Raw genomic sequence first — 6,549 nt, forward strand, 5'->3', positions numbered from 1 at the left:
TGCTAAATTGTTTTCATTAATTATTAGTTAGTATTTATTTGTGATTGATTTGAAATAAGTTAGGTATAGGAAATGAAACAGTAATATGGAAACATCAATGTATTTTAGCATTTGGTACATTTTTAATATGTTTAAGGCTAAATTCCTTTTCCTTTTTGTTATCTTGCCTTTCAGTAAGGCAGCTTTGCCTCTTGGTTGGCCAAACTGACGCCTAGCAATGGTCGTTGGCTGACGAGGAATTTTTGTCTTTGCCGCCTCCGATGCCTTAAAAATAGTGCAACCTGCAGTCAGAAGGAAAGTAGTAACCTGCGCAGGATTTCTGCAGGCTTTCAGCCTCTGTTCAAATACCGCAAAGGAGCTGAGCATGCAGGTGGTTTTAGTTCTCTTTAATTCTCTATTGATCATGCTTGTGAACTCATCAATGCTGGTGTCAATTGGTTGATTTTCATTTGTTGTCTCTGCGGGGGTCTCGATAACGACAGCTACATCTTCCTCATCGTCACATGCAGCTGGTTCTTTATTACCATGAGATACTGCATTAACAGGTGTATCAGCAAATAAGCCATCTTAAAAATTCGATGTCGGCATCGGTTTGTCGCCGTATATCACCTTATACAAGACTTCTTTTTCAGCAACAGTGCAGGCGTATAGTTGTGGAAGGCGAACTGCGCTGTACTGCGACGCTGCTAATTGATGTTTGCAAACGCTACCTGTGTTTCCACAGAGGCAGCTGCACATGCCGATTGAGAGGTCCACATTGTAACAAATGCCCTCTTGTGAAGCTGACTTAACCGTATAAACTGTTCCTCCAGCATGAGTGACAGCGCACATTGGAATGGTGCTGGTGGAAGGTTCGCAAGAACTGTCCTTTTTGAGGAGGACATCTGACAACCGTAGACGAAGGTAATTGTTGTAAACGTCAGCCATTACCAACAGCAGCTGTGCACCGTTGTGTGCCTTGTTCCTGTACACAATTAGGAAATAATCATTACAATTATGAATTTGTTAATTACAAGAATTCCTATTATTAAAAATTTACATTAAAATTACGCTCAAATCTAAGGCTAAAGTAAGTGGGTTGCATACATCAAACATCTAAAATCAAGTATTTAACCCCTACCAAACGGTGCCGCACACGTAGGCGTCATGAGGAGCAAGTGGATTCGCGACGCTACCATATCGGAGTCTTGATTATATTTATTATAGTCGCCCCTGTGTTTTTACATTCTCCCTAATCTGCTCTTAATCACATTCTCTGTGGTTTTCAAAATTCACGGGTGAAAGAGAGAACGATAGATATAAGCGGTGACTATATTTTATGATGCGAGTATTATTACGACACGTCGTACGGCTGGCAGCTAATGCTGCCCACGAGATTTAAGTCCCGTAGTGAAGTGGAGTTGCTGCAAATGACATATAAGGATTTTATTACCTAGTCTTTTTTAATGTTTAAGTTTTGAATCACACTATTTTCATCTTCCCTTTTTCTAGAAGATCGTTTTTTCCGGCGTATCTTATTTGTCAGACATTACGTACACAACCACACACAGAAAGAAGTATACACAGAGGCACATTGCTCCTTATTATAGTATATATTAAATACCTCGGCTTACAACTAAGTGTCCACAAGGGCCTACATTATCTAGCTACATGCAATGCATCGTACCAACCTCCCAGCACGTGACTATATGTTTGCAGATACACGTACTTCTATTTGCAAATTCCTGCACAGCGCTATCTTATGGCATCATTATCATATTTGAAATTATATACCTAACTAGAACTAGAATAAACGTTACCTATAGAGTCTAATTGTTAATTATTAATTTAACACAGAGTGAAATGATTATCCAACAAACACATCCTTTTTTGAAAACAGGACGAGTCTATAAATGGCTAGCGACATCTGACAACTGTTGACTGGCAGTAATACGTACACAGCGAGAAACGCACACGGGTTTGTCTCATGTTTGACGTGAGTGCCGCCGGGACCCCCCCCCTGGCGTCCCCCCATGCATACCCTCGCTACATACCCCCTTGCTTATGCTTCGACTCTCCGACATCACGCATACCAACCATCCAGGCACACTATGCAATTTCGCCACAATAGTGGTTTGTACTTTATATAAGTAGGGTAAACTCATATCATTTTAATGTGATGAAAATGGTTGGTTAGACTAGCCTATGAGAAACATAGGTTAGAGTCCTAGTGTAGTAGTATTTGGTTCGGAACAACGGCAGGACAAATGAAAATCAACACAAAATATCTAATATCTTTCTTTTGGTAAATAGCCACAAGGTGCGACACTAGAAGTGTTACATGAGAAATATAGGTGAAGCTCGGACTAAAGCCACTGCTTAGTAGAGCTTATGGTTGTAGCTGGACGTGGAGCCTAACGTCAGCGAGGCGGTAGCAGATGATGACGGCGAGGCTCGATTGGACGGCTAGAATGCTGGACGAAGAGATGTTGTTGTGTGTGCTGCACTGCTGATAGTCACTGTTCTGGATTCTGGATTCTGGATTCCAAGGAAAGACCACCTCGCTTGCGCGGGATCGGGTTTTGTGGGAGGGGAAGAATGTCTGTAGGAAAATGAAAAGATAGTAGCGTATAAAAGAGGGCTATTGCCACCGGGCAAATTGCGAGCCATTAGGGGTTTATTTGTGGTCGTGGCTCGGGAGAAGTGGATCGGGAGCTTGAAGGTCACCGCTTGACGCCGGGGTTAGGATTAGGATCACCAACGAAAGTTTAGAAAATGGTAGGAGGCGTAGTAGTAGAGAAAGGTGGAAAAACGGAAAAAATCTTTAGTGGGAGGTAAACTGAAATGAGAAGATGTAGTAGAAGAGAAAGTTAGAAAGGAAGGGAATTTTAGTCGAAGAGAAAGTAAGTGTAGATGTTTGTGCGTGTGTTGTGGCACTGTTCGTGAGATGTGTGTGTGTGTATCTTACGAGAAGTGAGTTGATTTCACCTCCAGCGTGTAGAGGGCGGTCCTGATAAGCCACAGGTGGGGCGAGCGTAGCCTGTTTTTCCCCAGGTTTTGGGTTTGAAGTCCTGTAGAGTTGATCCAGTGGCGGTGCGAGGGGGGGGGGGGCAGACGGGCGGTGTAAACCCGCCTGCCGACGTCAACGAAGAGATCCGTAACCAGAACGGCAGCGGCAAGGAGATAACTCCTCGCCGCCACCGCTGGCGAGCGCGTTCCTGATGAGCCACAGGTGGGGCGAGCGTTGCCTGTTTATCCCCAGGTTGGGTTTGGATTCCAGAAGAGTTGATTCAGTAGCGGTGCGAGGGAGGGGCAGACGGGCGGGTGTTGTATGGTCTCTTTCCTTCCAATCACAACTCTGAAAACAGAGAATTACGCGATTGGGAATTGTGTGTAAATGTCAGAAGTGTAAACGCGCTCACCAGCGTCAGCGAGAGGCCAGCGTTAGGTTGCGGGCCGGTTGGACAGAGAGGTGTCCCAAGTCTCTCCGTCGACCAGTCTGCGATCAGATTAAGCATTCTGAGTGAGACGGTTTGGGCCTCTGCTTTGCCAGCGAGAAAGTGTGCGTGTGCCTCTTTTCTTCCAAGCACTACTCTGAAAACAGAGATTTACGTGACTTGGGAAATGTGTGTATTTGTCTTGGTGTAAACCCGCCTGCCCATCTCGGCGAAACGCCGACCTTTTAAATGAGGCTGGCGGGAACGTGAGGAGCTTTCAATGTTCCTGATTGGCTGACCGCTGGCTGGCAAGGACACCCTTGCGAACTACACTTGCCAACTATGGGAACTTGGAAAGGCTAGTTCCGAAGATTTCTTTCATCAGTGTGTGACGGGTCGTAGGATGCATCACGTCACCACACCACTCCCCCCCCCCGCTCTTCGAAAGCGGGTGTCGGGGAGGATAGGGAGCGACGCGCGCGACGTAGTTGAACCGGTCTGGCCTTCGGATCAATCGCCCCGAACAAGTGGTCATGCCGTCAGGGGGCATGTCTGGCGAGGAGGGCCTTGATGGAGGGGGGCTCGAGTGCAGGGTGGTGTTGTCGAGGTTGGAGGCCTGGCGATGGGAGGTCGGTTGAGTATGGAGCTGTGGAGACATAAGGTTGGGTGAGAATTGTTGCTTTGAATGGTAGAGCGGGGGCGTGGGGTGGGGAGGATCTTGGGGGTTGCCGGGAACAGATGTAGAAGGGTGTGGTTGTGGGATAGGAGAAGGATAAGGCTTGATTCACACTATCGGTCCGGTCGCGCTCCGCTCCAGCTCCGCTCTCGGTCCGGTCCAATATTGTCTCATTAATTTAAATGGAAGCATTCACACTGGCGCTCTCGCTCCGGTTTCGCTCCGGTCACGGTTCCGTCAAAAGATATTTTTACTGGAGCGAGACCGGAGCGTGACTGGACCGTGAGCGCCAGTGTGAACTCAGTTGCCACGGTCCTGCTCCTCCTGCTCCACTCCAGTCGAGATTCAGCCTTCATATAAGCAAGTAGTGTTACCTTCTGTCCCACCAAACCATGGATAATCCAAAGGAAACACCACAATGGGATCATGAGAAAGTTAGAAAAATGATAAAAATACATTTTCTTTTTATTTATCACTGATACAATGACAATGCGTACAGCGAGGATATTCATAAGCACCAACTGAATAAAATATAACCTACAAAACTTACTTTAATTTTGTGGATTCAGATGAAATGCTAATAGAATTAGTCAAAAGGTAAACCAGAGCTGTATGACCTGACTTCGCTGCACTACAGTGATAACGTGGCGAAAAGAAGAAGCTGTGTTGAAATAAGCAGGCAGCTGGGTTGTGAAGGTAAGAAATTCCATACAATAGCCTAATGTCCACTGTGGAAATGCATTTCCTATCATCACTAAACAATTTTCCTATACAATAATGTTTGCATACTTATCATATTGCCAAGGTACTGAGAGAAAAAAATACACATTATTAACCGAAGAAAGAAATTCCATATGTATAATAACAACCTATTATCCACTGCGGAAATGCATCTCCTTAGCTCACTCAACAAACATTCCTACACAAGTTTGTTTGTCTACTTATATTTTATAATTTTGCCAAGGCATTGAACCAGCTGGGGAGCTGAAATAATCTTTCAGTGTTTCTCTCGCGCCAAAAGCCTCCTTTGTAGCATTTCCCCCTCTTCCTCTCATTGGACGTACTGTGTTTGATGGAGGCATGACAACAGTAACTGGTAATGCAACAGGGTTTGGGTGTATCAGATTGTGAAGTATGCATGTTGTTGTAATGATTGCATTAGCGTTAGAAGGCATAGCTTTAAGTTTCCTTAAATATATTCTGAAGGTTTGCACTAGAATACCAAATGTGCACTCAACTATCCTCCTGGCTCTAGATAATCTATAATTAAAAATCCTCTTCTCTACCTTATGTTCAGTCTGTGAACCTGGGTAGGGCCTCATCAAATTTCTCTTCAGCGGGAAAGCCTCATCTCCCACTATAACGTATGGTGCAAGCGCATCAGTGCCAGGAAGTGCAGCATCTTCTGGTACATTTCAAGTCATCCTCAATTTTGGATAGTATTTTCTCAAATGTTTCTTTGTTCATTCTGAAATAGCTGTGGAATTTACTCTCATCATCAATAAGACGAGGATACAGAGTATGAAATTCTCCTTCAGTCTTCCTATCTTGCAACATAGGATGAACCCACAATTTCTTTCTTTTTCTATTTTGTTTTCCTTCTTCTTCTTCATCAAGTGCAATAGCGATTATTGCCAACTCGGCGTCAGAAAAGTCACACATCCTTCGTAACTGATGGTAAGACTTCTACTGGTGTCGAGGGAGGGGGGATGACGGGAACGAGAGCGGACCGATAGTGTGAATACCTCAGAACCGAGAGCGGAGCGCGACCGGACCGATAGTGTGAATCAACCCTGAATACCTCAGAATCGAGAGCGGAGCGAGAGTGGAGCGCGACCGGACCGATAGTGTGAATCAACCCTAAGGGTTCGCCGTCGCGTACGCGTGATCTGTGTGAGTTTGGGGGGACTGCTGCAGGTGCTGTGGTGGTGGGGAGTTAGGGGCGGGAGGGGAGTATTGGTTTGGAGGGGAGAGTTTTACGGGGGGTGGGGAATGACTTGGTTCGGTGGTGAGGATGGGGTTAGCACCATGTTGTAAGAGGTATTGTAGTGGCCCTGGAGGTTTGATAGGGGGAGTGGTGGGGAGGTGGGCCGGCTTGAGCCTGTCGATGGAGACACGATCCAGTTTGGCATGTCGGTGGATCACGAAGTGTTTTGTTGATCTGGTGAGGACTCGGAAGGGGCCATCGTATGGGCGTTGAAGAGGAGTTCGTTTGGAGTTGGTGTCGCCGAGTTCACTATGCTGGATATCTCGGTAGAGCTGGTCGTCGGGCTTGGTGTAAAGCTTCCGTAATGCAGTCTTGAGGGCGGAACACTTGCCTTCTTGCGGAGGAGAGGAGACGACGTTACGGACAAGGGCGATGACGTCCGTTGGTAGAGCGGCGATGTACGCGCCGAAGGTTTGGAGGTCCGGCACGTTACCTTGAGTGGCTAAATAGGCCTCTGTGTGAACTAGCCA

This window comes from Oratosquilla oratoria, unplaced genomic scaffold (genome assembly GCF_046742065.1).
Source record: "Oratosquilla oratoria isolate Oo_2021 unplaced genomic scaffold, ASM4674206v1 SCAFFOLD64, whole genome shotgun sequence".
NCBI lineage: Eukaryota > Metazoa > Arthropoda > Malacostraca > Stomatopoda > Squillidae > Oratosquilla > Oratosquilla oratoria.